The 21295-nt window shown below is 45.1% G+C and overlaps 1 protein-coding gene across 1 annotated transcript in view; it reads right to left on the bottom strand.

The window, feature by feature from the left end:
* Positions 1-21295, bottom strand: part of LOC126203283 (fatty acyl-CoA reductase wat-like) — a 203838-nt gene that overhangs the window by 141484 nt on the left and 41059 nt on the right. The window lies entirely within an intron of this gene.

Raw genomic sequence — 21295 nt, 5'->3', positions numbered from 1 at the left:
ATTGTAACCTAAAGTTGACGCTTGAGTACCACTCCTCCGCTGTTCGATCGTGTGTATCGGAGAGCACTGCAATATACATCGCGTTTCTACAGAATGATCTGCCAACGTTGCTCGAAAATGTCCCACTGGAAACGCGTCGACGTATGTGGTATCAGCATGATGGTGCACCTGCACATTCCGCAATTAACGCTAGGCTGACCCTTGACAGGATGTTCGACGGGCGTTTCATAGGACGTGGAGGACGCATAAATTGGCCAGCCCGTTCTCCTGATCTTACACCTCTGGACTTCTTTCTGTGGGGTACGTTAAAGGAGAATGTGTACCGTGATGTGCCTACAACCCCAGAGGATATGAAACAACGTATTGTGGCAGCCTGCGGCGACATTACACCAGATGTACTGCGGCGTGTACGACATTCGTTACGCCAGAGATTGCAATTGTGTGCAGCAAATGATGGACACCGCACTGAACATCTATTGGCCTGACATGTCGGGACACACTCTATTCCACTCCGTAACTGAAAACGGAAACCACGTGTGTACGTGTACCTCACCCCTCATGGTAATGTACAAGTGCGTCAGTGAAAAAGACCAATAAAAAGGTGCTAGTGTGGTGTCACCGCCAGACACCACACTTGATAGGTGGTAGCTTAAATCGACCGCGGTCCATTAGTACATGTCGGACCCGCGTGTCGCCACTGTCAGGATCGCAGATCGAGCGCCACCACACGGCAGGTCTCGAGAGACTTACTAGCACTCGCCCCATTTATATGGACGACATGGCTAGCGACTACACGTACGAAGCCTTTCTCTCAATTGCCGAGAGACAGTTAGAATAGCCTTCAGCTAAGTCCATGGCTACGACCTAGCAAGGCGCATTAACCATATCTGGAGAGAGTCTCACTTGTATTATCAAGAGAAATGTACCACAATGAATTAAAGTTAAGTATACGAGAAGCTCCGTTCTTTTCTTTATAGCTTTCATCACGTATCCTGTTTCAGACTTAACGCCAGTCGGCGTGTGTGTACGCGTGCCTTTCGGTTACCCGTCACTGTGGACTGGCTGCCTTGTCAGTCCACTACAGTTAGCATGTGGACGTAATGTGCTGTTCCAGTCTATTCTGTACCAAAGGTCCATCACCGTTCCCTTTGGATCCCTACGTAATTCGGTGCTCTCCGATACACACGATCGAACAACGGAGGAGTGGTACTCAAGCGTCAACTTTAGGTTACAATATCTCCGGATGTAATTAACATTTTACAATGCAACAAACGGCACTGATTACGTATTTGTTTATATGTTCAGATGTGCTAACAAAACTAACGTTGTTCCATTTAAAAAAACGTAGGTTTGTGTTAAAAAACATACTTCCGTGCATTTTTGTATGGTTTGTATTAAACAATTACACTAGCCCCTCTCCTCACGTTCGGTCTGTGGAATCGGTTCGTCAGTATTTGATGTGGTTTACGAAATATATCCAGCGGTAACGTTAGGTGACTCACCCTGTATAGTGAAAGAACAGCAATGATAAGATTCGCTGCTGACATTGCCATCCTCAATGAAGATGAATAAGAATCACGGGACTTCTTTGAGGGAAGTCATTTTCCTGTTAGACTGTTTATAGTTTTGAAATAACCACTGTATTTAATGTTTTAGCTATTAACTAATTTCCTCCCATTGGAGGTTATCAAGCTAACTCTGTTACTTGCATCTCAGTAAAAATCTGTAATCTATAGCGTCTTAAATTACGCATATCTTTCTGGAGGAAGCAACATCTGATGGAGTTCCTAATAACTGTTGCGGTCAAAACTGTCTTACCTGTGAATTGCGCATGCAGAATGAGACCTTTAAGCAGTTTTTGTGGCTGTGACAGTATACAGCACATTAAAAGAGTTAGTTTAACATTTCAAATAAAAGAAAACATGTGGTTGTGAACGTCTTAAATTCGAATACATCCGCTCCAGCATATACTATGTGCAGAATAGAAATCGGTAGTAATTCCAGAGGAATTAGTATCAATAGAGAGGTAAAAGTAAATTACGAAAAATTTTGTAAAAGAAAAAAGTACTTTCAGTAGAATAAGGAATCTGGAGAGAAATAAGTGAATGTACCTTCCACAGAATATGATTGGCTATAGAAAAAGATATGCGAATCGATTCACTGACTGCTTTCAGAGAACTTTTGTTGTGAGTTACATGTTTGTCTCAACAATCGTCTTTTTGGGTGACCCCATTAAACGAGGGTGATCCCAGTCTTGAGAAACGACAAGCAACGTTTCTAACTACTTGTACGCTTGTTAAGTATGTTTCGTAACGTTAACTATGTTTATTTCTCTGAGCAAGAGACCTTTGACTAATTAAGCCTCGACTAATTAGCTTCATACGAATAACGTGATAATCGGTTTCTGTGTTTCTCTTATGGTTGTTTATTATTAGCTGCGAAACATCACAGCTGCGCACTTCACACCTGTTGCAGGCCGTGTCGTCTGGAACACTGCACCCGGAATTGTATCGTCTTATTCTTCCACAATTTTAGCAGCTTAACGGAATTATCATCTGATCTATTATCGTCATTTTCGTTCAGGTACATTCATCATTTAACATATTTTGTCTCTCTATCTCTCTTACACGCACCTCTCTTTTTTTTTTTGGACAAGGTGTTACAGTTTCTTTACCGCGCAACTGCTCGACTCTCTTTCCCCGTTTGCTCCCTAATTTACTTTCAACATCAAACTTTTTACATTTTCACCTCCAATCCTTAGAATGTTAATGCTATTTCTCCTCTTAGTTAGTAGAACCCTACTCGTAGAACAGAATCAGGGTTTAATTTACCTTCCGGAGCTATTTTGCAAGGGAAGTGGTCACTACTTACACACTTTATATGCTATATTTACTGAGTCTTTTGCATGCCCATGTCCTTGATCGTAAATTATTCTTAGGCCTTAAAGAACTCATTCCATCTCCAAGTGGTTGTTCTGAATTTCTGTTTACCCCTCTGTCCTCTTCTCGGAAAAAAGAGTAAAACGTTTTGCAAAATGGGGAGTTACTTTGTCTATTGGAACTTCCGGCCGCCACACCTAACGTTATTTATAGAGAATCCAAGCAATAGCTGAGATCAAAGCAGCGGCTGGGGATTAGAACATGAAGGCAGTAATTCCTAGAACACGAAAAAGAAACCAGTTGTCGTTTAAACTAGGAAAAACACAGCTGCAGGGGATGTCCTAGTAAGTATTGTTATCCAGGATTGATGCTGTGAAGCCGGTATCAACAGCTGATTGGCGCGGGCAACAGATGAGGTCGGCTAATATTGACGTCGAATCGAGGGAGTAAATGTGAAAGTGAAAAGTACCAAGAGAAAGGTCAGGGAGTGCAAACTGGAACCTTCTGAAATATGACGCTGTAAAAGGCGCTACAAAGTGAGTGACTGTGGCCAGATGAAGCTAGAAACAGAGAGGCGCTAGAAAGGATGGAGGAGAAAATATACAAATTAGAATTTAATTACCCGTTCAAGACAACGTCATTAGAGATGGAGCTCATGCTCGTAACGGACAAGGAAATCGGCGTGATTGTGCTGGAATTTATTACGTGGTAACATCCATTTCGACCATACAAAGAATTTCATTGATTAACGGCAACAGTCCATTTCGACCATATAACGATTTTCATTGATTAACGGTAACCAACTTAACTTAACTAGATTAAGGAAAGACAAACCTACGTGTCTAGCATTTGTAGACTTAGAGAAAGCTTTTGACAATGTTGACTGGAATACTCTCTTTCAAATTCTGAAGATGGCAGGGGTAAAATACAGGGAGCGAAAGGCTATTTACAATTTGTACAGAAACCAGATGGCAGTTATAAGAGTCGAGGGACATGATAGGGAAGAAGTGGTTGGGAAGGGAGTGAGACAGGGTTGTAGCCTCTCCCCGATGCTATTCAATCTGTATATTGAGCAAGCAATAAAGGAAAGAAAAGAAAAGTTCGGAGTAGGTATTAAAATCCATGGAGAAGAAATAAAAACTTTGAGGTTCGCCGATGACGTTGTAATTCTGTCAGAGACAGCAAAGGACTTGGAAGAGCAGTTGAACGGAATGGACAGTGTCTTGAAAGGAGAACATAAGATGAACATCAACAAAAGCAAAACAAGGATAATGGAATGTCGAGTGATGCTGAGGGAATTAGATTAGGAAATGAGACACTTAAAGTAGTAAAGGAGTTTTGTTATTTGGGGAGCAAAATAACTGATGATGGACGAAGTAGAGAGGATATAAAATGTAGACTAGCAATGGCAAGCAAAGCATTTCTGAAGAAGAGAAATTTGTTAACATCGAGTATAGATTCAAGTGTCAAGGAAGTCGTTTCTGAAAGTATTTGTATGGAGTGTAGCCATGTATGGAAATGAAACATGGACGATAAATAAAAAAAAATGTGTGTGAAATCTTATGGGACTTAACTACATCTACATCTACATCTACATCTACATTTATACTCCGCAAGCCACCCAACGGTGTGTGGTGGAGGGCACCCTACGTGCGACTGTCATTACCTCCCTTTCCTGTTCCAGTCGCATATGGTTCACGGGAAGAACGACTGTCTGAAAGCCCCCGTGCGCGCTCTAATCTCTCTAATTTTACATTCGTGATCTCCTCGGGAGGTATAAGTAGGGGGAAGCAATATATTCCATACCTCATCCAGAAACGCACCCTCTCGAAACCTGGACACCAAGCTACACCGCGATGCAGAGCGCCTCTCTTGCAGAGTCTGCCACTTGAGTGTATTAAACATCTCCGTAACGTTATCACGGTTACCAAATAACCCTGTGACGAAACGCGCCGCTCTTCTTTGGATCTTCTCTATCTCCTCCGTCAACCCGATCTGGTACGGATCCCACACTGATGAGCAATACTCAAGTATAGGTCGAACGAGTGTTTTGTAAGCCACCTCCTTTGTTGATGGACTACATTTTCTAAGGACTCTCCCAATGAATCTCAACCTGGTACCTGCCTTACCAACAATTAATTTTATATGATCATTCCACTTCAAATCGTTGTACGCATACTCCCAGATATTTTACAGAAGTAACTGCTACCAGTGTTTGTTCCGCTATCATATAATCATACAATAAAGGATCCTTCTTTCTGTGTATTCGCAATACATTACATTTGTCTATGTTAAGGGACAGTTGCCACTCCCTGCACCAAGTGCCTATCCGCTGCAGATCTTCCTGCATTTCGCTACAATTTTCTAACGCTGCAACTTCTCTGTATACTACAGCATCATCCGCGAAAAGCCGCATGGAACTTCCGAGAATATCTACTAGGTCATTTATATATATTGTGAAAAGCAATGGTCCCATAACACTCCCCTGTGGCACGCCAGAGGTTACTTTAACGTCTGTAGACGTCTCTCCATTGATAACAACATGCTGTGTTCTGTTTGCTAAAAACTCTTCAATCCAGCCACACAGCTGGTCTGATATTCCGTAGGCTCTTACTTTGTTTATCAGGCGACAGTGCGGAACTGTATCGAACGCCTTCCGGAAGTCAAGAAAAATAGCATCTACCTGGGAGCCAGTATCTAATATTTTCTGGGTCTCGTGAACAAATAAAGCGAGTTGGGTCTCACACGATCGCTGTTTACGGAATCCATGTTGATTCCTACAGAGTAGATTCTGGGTTTCCAAAAACGACATGATACTCGAGCAAAAAACATGTTCTAAAATTCTACAACAGATCGACGTCAGAGATATAGGTCTATAGTTTTGCGCATCTGCTCGACGACCCTTCTTGAAGACTGGGACTACCTGTGCTCTTTTCCAATCATTTGGAACCCTCCGTTCCTCTAGAGACTTGCGGTAAACGGCTGTTAGAAGGGGGGCAAGTTCTTTCGCGTACTCTATGTAGAGTCGAATTGGTATCCCGTCAGGTCCAGTGGACTTTCCTCTGTTGAGTGATTCCAGTTGCTTTTCTATTCCTTGGACACTTATTTCGATGTCAGCCATTTTTTCGTTTGTGCGAGGATTTAGAGAAGGAACTGCAGTGCGGTCTTCCTCTGTGAAACAGCTTTGGAAAAAGGTGTTTAGTATTTCAGCTTTACGCGTGTCATCCTCTGTTTCAATGACATCATCAGCCCGGAGTGTCTGGATATGCTGTTTCGAGCCACTTACTGATTTAACGTAAGACCAGAACTTCCTAGGATTTTCTGTCAAGTCGGTACATAGAATTTTACTTTCGAATTCACTGAACGCTTCACGCAAAGCCCTCCTTACGCTAACTTTGACATCGTTTAGCTTCTGTTTGTCTGAGAGGTTTTGGCTGCGTTTAAACTTGGAGTGAAGCTCTCTTTGCTTTCGCAGTAGTTTCCTAACTTTGTTGTTGTACCACGGTGGGTTTTTCCCGTCCCTCACAGTTTTACTCGGCACGTACCTGTCTAAAACGCATTTTACAATTGCCTTGAACTTTTTCCATAAACACTCAACACTGTCAGTGTCGGAACAGAAATTTTCGTTTTGATCTGTTAGGTAGCCTGAAATCTGCCTCCTATTACTCTTGCTTAACAGATAAACCTTCCTCCCTTTTTTTGTATTCCTATTAAATTCCATATTCAGGGATGCTGAAACGGCCTTATGATCACTGATTCCCTGTTCTGCACATACAGAGTCGAAAAGTTCGGGTCTGTTTGTTATCAGTAGGTCCAAGATGTTATCTCCACGAGTCGGTTCTCTGTTTAATTGCTCGAGGTAATTTTCGGATAGTGCACTCAGTATAATGTCACTCGATGCTCTGTCCCTACCACCCGTCCTAAACATCTGCTAAGGTCATCAGTCCCTAAGCTTACACACTACTTAACCTAAATAATCCTAAGGACAAACACACACACCCATGCCCGAGGGAGGACTCGAACCTCCGCTGGGACGATAAATAGTTTGGACAAGAAGAGAATAGAGGCTTTCGAAATGTGGTGCTACAGAAGAATGCTGAAGATTAGATGGGTAGATCACATAACTAATGAGGAGGTATTGAATAGGATTGGGGAGAAGAGAAGTTTGTGGCACAACTTGACAAGAAGAAGGGATCGGTTGGTAGGACATGTTCTGAGGCATCAAGGGATCACCAATTTAGTATTGGAGGGCAGCGTGGAGGGTAAAAATCGTAGAGGGAGACCAAGAGATGAATACTAAGCAGATTCAGAAGGATGTAGGTTGCAGTAGGTACTGGGAGATGAAGAAGCTCGCACAGGATAGAGTAGCATGGAGAGCTCCATCAAACCAGTCACAGGACTGAAGACCACAACAACAACAACAAAACGGTAACCAATTAAAATAATTTTTTTTTTATTTAAGCTGAGCTGATAAGATCATCGTGTCCTCTTCTACATCGAACCAGGATTTCATACATGCAGTACATTTTTTACATTGTAGGTACCTTAGAAATAACAGTTTTAATGTGCCAAATGGTATTAAAATGATTTGTCTGCAATGGCAATGTAAGTAAGTACGTCTGACTACGAAATGATAAAGTTAATACTGGTAGAACTTTTACTACTGCTGCTGCTGGCACTAATAGTGATAATAGCAATAATAATAATGATGAAAATAATAACAGTAGTGACAGTGGCAGATGCAAAAAGAATTTGTAGATGTACAAAATACACTCCTGGAAATGGAAAAAAGAACACATTGACACCGGTGTGTCAGACCCACCATACTTGCTCCGGACACTGCGAGAGGGCTGTACAAGCAATGATCACACGCACGGCACAGCGGACACACCAGGACCCGCGGTGTTGGCCGTCGAATGGCGCTAGCTGCGCAGCATTTGTGCACCGCCGCCGTCAGTGTCAGCCAGTTTGCCGTGGCATACGGAGCTCCATCGCAGTCTTTAACACTGGTAGCATGCCGCGACAGCGTGGGCGTGAACCGTATGTGCAGTTGACGGACTTTGAGCGAGGGCGTATAGTGGGCATGCGGGAGGCCGGGTGGACGTACCGCCGAATTGCTCAACACGTGGGGCGTGAGGTCTCCACAGTACATCGATGTTGTCGCCAGTGGTCGGCGGAAGGTGCACGTGCCCGTCGACCTGGGACCGGACCGCAGCGACGCACGGATGCACGCCAAGACCGTAGGATCCTACGCAGTGCCGTAGGGGACCGCACCGCCACTTCCCAGCAAATTAGGGACACTGTTGCTCCTGGGGTATCGGCGAGGACCATTCGCAACCGTCTCCATGAAGCTGGGCTACGGTCCCGCACACCGTTAGGCCGTCTTCCGCTCACGCCCCAACATCGTGCAGCCCGCCTCCAGTGGTGTCGCGACAGGCGTGAATGGAGGGACGAATGGAGACGTGTCGTCTTCAGCGATGAGAGTCGCTTCTGCCTTGGTGCCAATGATGGTCGTATGCGTGTTTGGCGCCGTGCAGGTGAGCGCCACAATCAGGACTGCATACGACCGAGGCACACAGGGCCAACACCCGGCATCATGGTGTGGGGAGCGATCTCCTACACTGGCCGTACACCACTGGTGATCGTCGAGGGGACACTGAATAGTGCACGGTACATCCAAACCGTCATCGAACCCATCGTTCTACCATTCCTAGACCGGCAAGGGAACTTGCTGTTCCAACAGGACAATGCACGTCCGCATGTATCCCGTGCCACCCAACGTGCTCTAGAAGGTGTAAGTCAACTACCCTGGCCAGCAAGATCTCCGGATCTGTCCCCCATTGAGCATGTTTGGGACTGGATGAAGCGTCGTCTCACGCGGTCTGCACGTCCAGCACGAACGCTGGTCCAACTGAGGCGCCAGGTGGAAATGGCATGGCAAGCCGTTCCACAGGATTACATCCAGCATCTCTACGATCGTCTCCATGGGAGAATAGCAGCCTGCATTGCTGCGAAAGGTGGATATACACTGTACTAGTGCCGACATTGTGCATGCTCTGTTGCCTGTGTCTATGTGCCTGTGGTTCTGTCAGTGTGATCATGTGATGTATCTGACCCCAGGAATGTGTCAATAAAGTTTCCCCTTCCTGGGACAATGAATTCACGGTGTTCTTATTTCAATTTCCAGGAGTGTGGATAGTTTCTGATTTAGCAAGTTCTGAAGAAGAGACTGCACCAGACAAGAACATTGAAAAAAGAGGAAGAACTGGTTGGAATGAAGAGCGTACAAGGGTAACGAGAGCGTAAAGCGACAGTGGTTGCTTTAGTTGTGTCGTTAACTGTCTCCTGCAGCTGGAGGTATTGTTCAGTACTCTAATATAATGCGGGAGGTTATTCAAGAGCAGAGTTCGTGCTGCTGAGAAGGACATTGAGAAAGTGGCTGAACGACGGAGTGGGAGAGAAAGGACTTTGCTCTGACAGGAACGGGTGTTTCTGTCATGTTGCTCAGACAAGAGCATTAAGTTCGAGGAGAGATATGAGCGACAGTATTCGTTGTAACGTAGTGGTGGAGACAGAGGGGATGGAAATCTCTGCTCTTGCAGGATAGTTGTGCACACGATGGAGAAATATCATCAAAGTGTCGAACATCAAAGATATAACGAACACGGGCATTCGTTACAAGTTCCAGGCGCTGCGAGCTTTGGAAGAATAAGTGTTCGTACAAGTTTCTTTTTCACATTAAGACGGTTAAGTTAGGTTAGTGTTGTTTAACGTCCCGTCGACAACGAGGTCATTAGCGACGGAGCGCAAGCTCGGGTTAAGGAAGGATGGGGAAGGATATCGGCCGTGCCTTTTCAAAGGAACCATCCCGGCATTTGCCTGAAACGATTTAGGAAAATCACGGAAAACCTAAATCAGGATGGCTGGACACGGCATTGAACCGTCGTCCTCTCACATTAAGAGGGGAAATCTTTCTATATTTTTGTAGGGCACGGACGGATGCTGATGTCTTCTTGCATATTGTAGTTAGCTGCTTAGTCCAATCTAGATTTTCATCTGTTATTACTCCTAGAATCTTTTCTGAAGGAGAGAAGTTGATATTTGTCCCATTTAGGGTTAAGTATGGTAGGGATTTCCGATATTTCGGGCTAATGAACCTAGAATGATGAAGCAGAACGTGCTGTGTTTTGGATGGGTTAAGGTTTAACCCTACATCCTGCGCCCATTTTGATAGTGCACACAGGTCGGTACTGAGATTCCGATAGCTGTCTTCAGGTTATGTGATCATGACGGAGTACTGTCACGTAAAATGGAACCATTAGGTTACTTGTCTTAAAGTTATTTAGGGAAACCAGCTGCACGCGAACGCCAGTTAAGCGCAGAATGAGATCTTCACTCTGAAGCAGAGTGTAAGCTGATATGAAACTTCCTGGCAGATTAAAACTGTGCCGGATCGAGACTCGAACTCGGGACCTTTACCTTTCGTGAGCAAGCGCTCTATTACATTTTTTTTCCTACCGTGCCGGCACAACCTGAGCTACCCAAGCACGACTCACGCCCCGTCCTCACAGCTTTACTTCCGCCAGTACCTCGTCTCCTACCTTCCAAACTTCACACATGCTCTCCTGCGAAACTTGCAAAACAATAAGTCCTGGAAGAAAGGATACTGCGGAGCCATGGCTTAGCCTCAGCCTGGGGGATGTTTGCAGAATGAGATTTTCACTCTGCTTTTCACAATATATGTAAATGACCTAGTAGATAGTGTCGGAAGTTCCATGCGGCTTTTCGCGGATGATGCTGTAGTATACAGAGAAGTTGCAGCATTAGAAAATTGCAGCGAAATGCAGGAAGATCTGCAGCGGATAGACACTTGGTGCAGGGAGTGGCAACTGTCCCTTAACATAGACAAATGTAATGTATTGCGAATACATAAAAAGAAGGATCCCTTATTGTATGATTATATGATAGCGGAACAAACACTGGTAGCAATTACATCTGTAAAATATCTGGGAGTATGAGTACGGAACGATTTGCAGTGGAATGATCATATAAAATTAATTGTTGGTAAGGCGGGTGCCAGGTTGAGATTCATTGGGAGAGTCCTTAGAAAATGTAGTCCATCAACAAAGGGGGTGGCTTACAAAAGACTCGTTCGACCTATACTTGACTATTGCTCAACAGTGTGGGATCCGTACCAGGTCAGGTTGACAGAGGAGATAGAGAAGATCCAAAGAAGAGCGGCGCATTTCGTCACAGGATTATTTGGTAAACGTGATAACGTTACGGAGATGTTTAATACACTCAAGTGGCAGACTCTGCAAGAGAGGCGCTCCACATCGCGGTGTAGCTTGCTGTCCAAGTTTCGAGAGGGTGCGTTTCTGGATGAGGTATCGAATATATTGCTTCCTCGTACTTATACCTCCCGAGGAGATCACGAGTGTAAAATTAGAGAGGTTCGAGCGCGCACGGAGGCTTTCCGGCAGTCGTTCTTCCCGCGAACCACACGCGACTGGAACAATGGCACGTAAAGTGCCCTCCGCCACACACCGTTGGGTGGCTTGCGGAGTATAGATGTAGATGTAGATGTAGTGTGCGCTGATATGAAACTTCCTGGCAGATTATAACTGTGTGCCGGACCGAGACTCGAACTCGGGACCTTTGCCTTTCGCAAGGCCCCGAGTTCGAGTCTCGGTCCGGCACACACTTTTAATCTGCCATCTGCCAGGAAGTTTCATGCCAGTTAAGTGTTTCGTCGACGGGGTCACGTGGCTCTGTTGTACTATGGGGCACTTGGTGGAAGAAGGCGAAGGTTGGTGGGACGTCGGCAACGGCGTCTGAGAATAACATGGCGCTGCGTTGAACTGCACAGGGTCAGAATAGGATCAGAATTATTGTCATTACCATCATCGGCAACCATTTGACAAAAGGACTCCTCCATACTTCTGCAAGCATTACATTCTTAAGCTATACGTATCCACGTCGAAAACTGTAAGATGTCTTTGAATCTGCTTTTCAGCCATAAGTAGCGTTATTTGAAATGACGTTTGCGATGCAAATCATGACTTTTAGGACAGTTTCAAGCGTACACCTGCTATCACCGGTCGCAAGACAGTTTGGGAAAATAAAGAAGTAAACGACTAACCAGGTGTTTTGCAACATGGCGGACTCAATTTCTGATATCGTTGTTTTCTATGCAAACACGGACCAAATGGAAGAGTTGCAAGACAAAATTATAGTTTTTAATTGTACTTTTAAGGTTGTCGACATGTTAGTCATGTTGGTCAGTAAACGAGGTGCCTGGCGCAGCGTTAATATAGTAGCATAGAATGTGTGATACCCGTTCAGCAATGCCGATTTACGTTTCTGTGTCATATTATTATCACCGTTTAAAAGGACACCTAGATAACGGAAGCAGCTGGCAGTTTAAAAACATATATTACAGGACTTGTGGTCTTGTGATGTTCTTCTAGCCTTAGAACTGGACCTTATCACGTATTTTCTTTTATAGTAAATCCAATTTCTGCTCCTTCTGCTTCCATTATTCCGTATATTTTCCTAAAGGTGTTTAAATATCTTGTCACAATGACATCATCTGCGTGTGATCATATCTGACTGGATTTCGTCACTTTTGTACCTCTCTTGTCTTTCTTTTGTATTCTGCGCTACGTCCAGATGTGTACAGATTCTCCTTCCAGCCTGGCTGGCCCTATCTCCGACGCAGCCACCAAAGCAGCTCAACCTGCCGAAACGGAGACACAAGAGTACACGTGTACTGAAGCACAGTAGTCAAACCAGACCATCTTGGGTTTCCGCTAGCTTGGCAAGCTTCACGGGACCCATTCAGCCTGCTTCTTCTGACAACAGGTTGCGCTATCAGTCTAACGTGACTATATGTTACGTGGGTAGTTCCATTGAAACTCATTTATCCAAACGGCGGGAGCAGCAAAACGAACAACAAAAACTTAAAGGAGATGGAGGAGGAATTAAGAATTGGAGAATATGTACCAGTCAGGAAACGGAGCCGAAGTCCAGCAGGAGAAAAGTCGTAGCGACTTTTAATGGGCAGCTTCAAATAAATCGGTAGGTTCAAAATGGTTCAAATGGCTCTGAGCACTATGGGACTTAACATCTGAGGTCATCAGTCCCCTAGAACTTAGAACTACTTAAACCTAATTAACCTAAGGACATCACACACATCCATGCCCGAGCCAGGATTCGAACCTGCGACCGTAGCGGTCGCGCGGTTCCAGACTGAAGCGCCTAGAGCCGTTCGGCCACATCTGCCGGCAAATCGGTAGGTGCCTCGCAATGAAAATTATGTGAAAAGTTACTAAACACTTATTGGAAAACCTCGCACATGTTATGTCATGCTTGCAAATTTGACTAGCAATTGCCTCACCCCAGAAGTATTTTGAAACAGGACAAAGACTTAGTGGCTGACAAGTGTGTGGAAACGTGTACTAAGGACGTGAGGCCATTTAGCAATGTATAGGCTTTGTAAATTTAGGGCAAATACTGATCAGGAACAAAATGTGGATCAGCGTATATTAAAAACCACATTCTGTGGGTATGCTACATTGTGTGAAGAAAGCTTAATATGAAAAAAGCTCCTTCTTTCAGACATGGACTTTTTGGATTACTATAATACGAAAAACAAACTTCGTGTTTCCTAAAACGCATTTGGGCAATTTGTAATGAACTACTGGCCACTTGGAATGAATTCAATAATCCCGCAATACGCATTCTGGAAAAATTAATTAAGACTGATATTGGCCGAAACATACTAAGTTTACAGAAACTAGGCTTCCAAAACCTTACTTCAGTTCGTTACAGTACAACAGAAATCTGCAGATTCTTATGTACCAAGGATCTCGACTTTGAGAGATGGTTCAAATGGCTCTGAGCACTATGGGACTCAACTGCTGTGGTCATAAGTCCCCTAGAACTTAGAACTACTTAAACCTAACTAACCTAAGGACAGCACACAACACCCAGCCATCACGAGGCAGAGAAAATCCCTGACCCCGCCGGGAATCGAACCCGGGAACCCGGGTGTGGGAAGCGAGAACGCTACCGCACGACCACGAGATGCGGGCTTGAGAGATGGTTCTACGTACTACAGAAAACATGTATGAGAGGTGATCTGATGATAGTTCGAACTTAGAACAGCCAGTACTAGTCGAAATAGGGTAAAGTTTCAAATGATACCATTCAAATCGAAAAAAATAAGTCCGAAATACACCTAGAAGGAAACAAAAAGGACAAATAAAATCCACCATTTTGTGGCCTGTCATGGCTCAAAATGAATTTCATAGAGGCTCGTCTTGTGATACTGGGGTTTAAAAAGACTTTTCCCCAATTTTCGGACCCTACTAGTAACAGTGCAGTGAAAGCGTACAGAATAAACTGCTTTGTAGCGTAGCGGGAAGACTGTCAGGCAAGCAAGATTCCTGCTGCCTGCTTGGGTCGGACAAGAGTTTGGCTTGCACGGGGAGCCCGCCAGTTCTGCCGATAACATGCGGCATTTTGCCTGCGTGGCTAACAGGCAAGCAAGGACAGGTTAAAAGCGAAAAGTAAACTCATCAGCACTGCAGCGAGATCATTATCGTGTTTCATTCCACCTGCAAAGGTTTCGTCATTTTGTTGTTCATCTTTACTTTCGTCTTTCGAGTCCATCATTATTAACTCAGCTAACCTCTTTGCTTCTATTCATATACATTTTCACCATTCTCGGTTTTCGTTACTACACTAATGGCCATTAAAATTGCTACACCACGAAGATGACGTGCTACAGACGTGAAATTTAACCGACAGGAAGAAAATGCTGTGATATGCAAATGATTAGCTTTTCAGAGCATTCACACAAGGTTGGCGCCGGTGGCGACACCTACAACGTGCGACATGAGGAAAGTTTCCAGCCGATTTCTCATACACAAACAGCAGTTGACCGGCGTTGCCTAGTGAAACGTAGTGACGCCTCGTGTAGGGAGGAGAAACGCGTACCATCACGTTTCCGACTTTGATAAAGGTCGGATTGTAGCCTATCGCGATTGCGGTTTATCGTATCGCGACATTGCTGTTCGCGTTGGTCGAGATCCAATGACTGTTAGCAGAATATGGAATCGGTGGGTTCAGGAGGGTAATACGGAACGCCGTGCTGGAGCCCAACGGCCTCGTATCACTAGCAGTCGAGATGACGGGCATCTTATCCGCATGGCTGTAACGGATCGTACAGCCACGTCTCGATGCCTGAGTCTATGGGGACGTTTGCAAGGCAACAACCATCTGCACGAACAATTCGACGACGTTTGCAGCAGCATGGACTATCAGTTCGGAGACCATGGCTGCGGTTACCCTTGACGCTGCATCACAGGCAAGAGCGCCTGCGATGGTGTACTCAACGACGAACCTGGGTGCACGAATGGCTAAACGTCATTTTTTCGGATGAATCCAGGTTCTGTTTACAGCATCATGATGGTCGCATGCGTGTTTGGCGACATCGCGGTGAACGCACATTGGAAGAGTGTATTCGTCATCGCCATACTCACGTGTCACCCGGCGTGATGGTAAGGGGTGCCATTGGTTACACGTGTCGGTCACCTCTTGTTCGTATTGACGGCACTTTGAACAGTGGACGTTACATTTCAGATGTGTTACGACCCGTGGCTCTACCCTTCATTCCATCTCTGCGAAACCCTATATTTCAGCAGAATAATGCACGACCGCATGTTGCAGGTCCTGTACGGGCCTTTCTGGATACAGAAAATGTCCGACTGTTACCCTGGCCAGTACATTCTCCAGATCTCTCGCCAATTGAAAACGTCTGGTTAATGGTGGCCGAGCAACTGGCTCGTCACAATTCGCCAGTCACTACTCTTGATGAACTGTGGTGTCGTGTTGAAACTGTACCTGTACACGCCATCCAAGCTCTGTTTGACTCAATGCCCAGGCGTATCAAGGCCGTTATCGCAACCAGAGGTGGTTGTTCTGGGTACTGATTTCTCAGGATTTATGCACCCAAACTGCGTGAAAATGTAATTTGTCCAATGCATACCCGTTTATCATCCGCATTCCTTCTTGGTGTAGCATTTCTAATGACCAGTGGTGTAATTGTGACACATCCTGTATTTCGACACGTACTTCAAGAATAGTCGGAACAGCTGAGGAACGTGACTACGTGTACGTCCTTTCGCGGAACTGGCGTAACTAGAAATCCTTAGACTTGTCATCGTGCAGTCATGCGACCGGCTGAAGGATTTGAGGAGTGTTTGCAGCTGTCCGGGTGTGTGTTGCACCTCGGTTGTCGGCCGGACAGCAGACTCCGAGGCGAGCACTGAGCCGGCGGCTGCTAATCGGCAACTACGCAAGTGCAGGGCTGCGGCCTCTTAGCGCGTTGCCTCCGTGTAAACAGGGGGCGGACCGCTTCCCACGACCCACGCTCGCATTCGCGTCCTGGCGCCCACCTACGCCAGCACACAATGCATCGGGGCCGTTGGAAAATTTGGCTCTAGTCGTGTGACTCGCGTGTTGAGGCGATAAACCTTACTAGAGTGGCCGTCACGAAATTAGACACGTCAAGGTCACCTTGCTCCCTGAAGTTCGCCGGCGCTAAGCAAAGCTAAGATTTACCTGCCTCACTGCTTTGGTGCCGCGTGTACCGGTATCAGGGATAAGGGGGGCGATCGTAAAAAGCTGCCTAACAGGGGAGAAGAGGGCATTCCTGGCGAAACGAAGTGTACTAGACTCAATCATCGGCGTTAATTTGAGGAGGAAATTTCTCAAAGTGTACATCTACATTTATACTCCTCAAGCCACCTAACGGTGTGTGGCGGAGGGCACTTTACGTGCCACTGTCATTACCTCCCTTTCCTGTTCCAGTCACGTATGGTTCGCGGGAAGAACGACTGCTGGAAAGCCTCCGTGCGCGGTCGAATCTCTCTAATTTGACATTCGTGATCTTCTCGGGAGGTATAAGTAGGGGGAAGCAATATATTCGATACCTCATCCAGAAACGCACCCTCTCGAAACCTGGACAGCAAGCTACACCGCGATGTGGAGCGCCTCTCTTTCAGATTCTGCCACTTGAGTCTGCTAAACATCTCCGTAACGCTATCACGCTTACCAAATAACCCTGTGACGAAACGCGCCGCTCTTCTTTGGATCTACTCCGTCTCCTCTGTCAACCCGACCTGATATGGATCCCACACTGATGAGCAATACTCAAGTATAGGTCGAACGAGTGTTTCGTAAGCTACCTCCGTTGTTGATGGACTACATTTTCTAAGCACACTCCCAATGAATCTCAACCTGGCACCCGCTTTACCAACAATTAATTTTATATGATCATTCCACTTCAAATCGTTGTACGCATACTCCCAGATATTTTACAGAAGTAACTGCTAACAGTGTTTGTCCCGATATCATATAATCATACAATAAAGGATCCTCCTTTCTATGTATTCGCAATACATTACATTTGTCTATGTTAAGGATCAGTTGCCACTCCCTGCACCAAGTGTCTACCCACTGCAGATCTTCCTGCATTTCGCTGCAATTTTCTAATGCTGCAACTTCTCTGTATACTACAGCATCATCCGCGAAAAGCCGCATGGAACTTCCGAGAATATCTACTAGGTCATTTATATATATTGTGAAAAGCAATGGTCCCATAACACTCCGCTGTGCACGCCAAAGGTTAGTTTAACGTCTGTAGACGTCTCTCCATTGATAACAACATACTGTGTTCTGTTTGCTAAAAACTCTTCAATCCAGCCATACAGCTGGTCTCATATTCCGTAGGCACTTACTTTGTTTATCAGGCGACAGTGCGGAACTGTATCGAACGCCTTCCGGAAGTCAAGGAAAATAGCATCTACCTGGGAGCCTGTATCTAATATTTTCTGGGTCTCATGAAGAAATAAAGCGAGTTGGGTGTCACACGATCGCTGTATCCGGAATCCATGTTGATTCCTACAGAGTAGATTCTGGGTTTCCAGTAATGACATGCTACGCGACCAAAGAACATGTTCTAAAATTCTACAACAGATAGATGTCAGAGATATAGGCCTATAGTTTTGCGATCACGAGTGGAGCACAGCGTTGCGTGCAGGTGAGTCATGGACTGCGGGAAAAAAGGAAAAGAAGAGTCGGGGTGTTCGAAGTTCGGTGCTACAGAAGGATGATGATGAGTGGACTGCTAAGATGCGAACTGAGCGAGTTCTTCGCACAGTCGCGAGGAAAGGAATATACTTAAACTACAAAGTGTGACAAGAGTTAGATGATTTAGATGGTAGATGTGTTAAGACATCAGGGAATACCTTCCATGGGACTAGAAAGGGAAAAATTATAGGAGACGACAGGACCATAATATAACCGTATCATCAAAATTTCACGTCTGATGGCGTTGTTTCTACATCTACGTGGATACTCTGCAAATAAAATTTAAGTGCCTGGCAGAGGGTTCATCTAACCACCTTCACCATACTCTATTATTCGAATCTCGTATAACGCGCAGAAAGAATGAACACCTATATCTTTCCGTACGAGCTCTGATTTCCCTTATTTTATCGTGGTGATTGTTTCTCCCTATGTAGGTCGGTGCCAACATATTTTCGCATTCACAGGAGAAAGTTGATGACTGGAATTTCGTCAGAAGATCCCGTCGCAACGAAAAACACCGTTCTTTTAATGATGTCCAGTCCAAATCCTGTATTATTCCTGTGACACTGTCTCGCATATTTCGCGATGACACAAAAAGTGCTGCCCTTCTTTGAACTTTTTCGATGTACTCCGTCAGTCCTATCTGGTAAGGATCCCACACCGCGCAGAAATATTCTAAAAGAGGATGGACAAGTGTAGTGTAGGCAGTCTCCTTAGTAGGTCTGTTACATTTTCTAAGTGTCCTGCCAATAAAACACTGTCTTTCGTCAGCCTCCCCACAACTTTTTCTGTGTTCCTTCCAATTTAAGTTGTTCGTAATTGTAATACCTAGGTATGTAGTTGAACTTCCGGCTTTTAGATTAGAATGATTTATCGTGTAACCGAAGTTCAATGAATTCCTTTTAGCACTCATGTGTATGACCTCACACTTTTCGTTATTTAGGGTCAACTGCCACTTTTCGCACCATTCAGATATCTTTTCTAAATCGTTTTGCAGTTTGTTTTGATCTTCTGATGACTTTATTAGTCGATAAAAGACAGCGTCATCTGCAAACAACCTAACACGGCTGCTCAGATTGTCTCGCAAATCCTTTATATAGATAAGGAACAGCAAAGGGCCTATAACACTACCTTGAGGTACGCCAGAAATCGCTTTTGTTTTACTCGATGACTTTCCGTCAATTACTACGAACTGTGACCTCTCTGACAGGAAATCACAAATCCAGTCAAATAACTGAGACGATATTCAATAAGCATGCAATTTCACTACGAGCCGCTTGTGTGGTACAGTGTCAAAAGCCTTCCGGAAATCCAGAAATACGGATTCGATCTGAAATCCCTTGTCAATAGCACCCAACACTTCATGTGAATAAAGAGCTAGTTGTGTTTCACAAGAACGATGTTTTCTAAATTCAAATTGACTGTGTGTCAATAGACAGCTTTCTTCGAGGTAATTCATAATGTTCGAACACAACATATGTTCCAAAATCGTGCTGTACTTCAACGTCAACGATATGGGCTTGTAATTAAGTGGATTACTCCTACTACCTTTCTTGAATATTGGTGTGACCTGTGCAACTTTCCAGTCTTTGGGTACGGATCTTTCATCGAGCGAACGGTGTCATATGATTGTTAAGTATGGAGCTAATGCATCAACATACTCCGAAAGGAGCCTATGCTGCAGCATATATGCAAAGTAGTGCACTTCGATGCCGGTGTATAAACATCGACATGTAGGCAAGGGATTAGTGTGACATTCGTATCTTTCCGACGTGCGTGCCATAAATGCGGAAACGTGATCTATGGTGACGTTGCTACCAAATGCGTCCAGACAGGATCAACGTGCTGTTAGACTTTTGTTAGGCGCCGAAGTACGAACAGCAGCACACATCCAACGAAGAATGGAGAATGTGTATGCGGCAGTATGTCTGTCGAAAACCACCCTTACGGAATGATGCAGAAGCTGCCCTATTGATCACGATTCGACTGGCACGTACTCACATCGCAAACGTCGTAATGCAGAAGTCACGCCAGCTCAAATGGGAGACACCTGAGCACCTGCCCTATGGGCCTCATCTCTTCTCTCTCACGCCTTTGGTCCATTAAAAAAGGCCTCGAAGGGTAGACGATCTCGCTGGATGAATGACGTGCAGCCAGCAGCTACGGACTCTTCGCACAACAGGAGGCAGTGTTTTACCAAACGGGTACCTTCAACCTGGTGCCTTGGTTGCTGGTTCGTTGATGTCGTGGAAGAGACCAAACAACGAGGTAATCGGTCTCATTGGATTAGTGGAGGAACCATCCCAGAATTTGCCTGAAGCGATTCAGGGAAATCACGGAAAACCTAAATCAGGATGGCCGGACGCGGGAATGAATCGTCGTCCTCCCGAATGCGAGTCCAGTGTGCTAACCACTGCGCCACCTCGCTCGGTGTGTTGGTTGCATAATGGCCTCAACGCTCACGGTGAGTTTGTCTGACTGGCATACCCATTCTGGAATGTACGGATTTCGAACGGAAACTTTTTGATCGTTCCAAATACAGGGTGATTCAAAAAGGATACCACAACTTTAAAAATGTGTATTTAATGAAAGAAACATAATATAACCTTCTGTTGTACATCAATACAAAGAGTATTTAAAAAGGTTTTTTTTCACTCAAAAACAAATTCAGAGATGTTCAATATGGCCCCCTCCAGACACACGAGCAATATCAACCCGATACTCCAACTCGTTCCACACTCTCTGTAGCATATCAGGCGTAACAGTTTGGATAGCTGCTGTTATTTCTCGTTTCAAATCATCAATGGTGGCTGGGAGAGGTGGCCGAAACACCATATCCTTAACATACCCCCATAAGAAAAAATCGCAGGGGGTAAGATCAGGGCTTCTTGGAGGCCAGTGATGAAGTGCTCTGTCACGGGCTGCCTGGCGGCCGATCCATCGCCTCGGGTAGTTGACGTTCAGGTTTCATAACTAACCTTTTTCGTAGGACTCTCCATACAGTTGATTGTGGAATTTGCAGCTCTCTGCTAGCTCTGCGATTCGATTTTCCTGGGCTGCGAACAAATGCTTGCTGGATGCGTGCTACATTTTCATCACTCGTTCTCGGCCGTCCAGAACTTTTCCCTTTGCACAAACACCCATTCTCTGTAAACTGTTTATACCAACGTTTAATACACCACCTATCAGGAGGTTTAACACCATACTTCGTTCGAAATGCACGCTGAACAACTGTCGTCGATTCACTTCTGCCGTAC

The sequence above is a fragment of the Schistocerca nitens genome, chromosome 9 (assembly GCF_023898315.1).
Source record: "Schistocerca nitens isolate TAMUIC-IGC-003100 chromosome 9, iqSchNite1.1, whole genome shotgun sequence".
Lineage (NCBI taxonomy): Eukaryota > Metazoa > Arthropoda > Insecta > Orthoptera > Acrididae > Schistocerca > Schistocerca nitens.
This window is presented reverse-complemented; position numbering and strand designations above follow the sequence as displayed.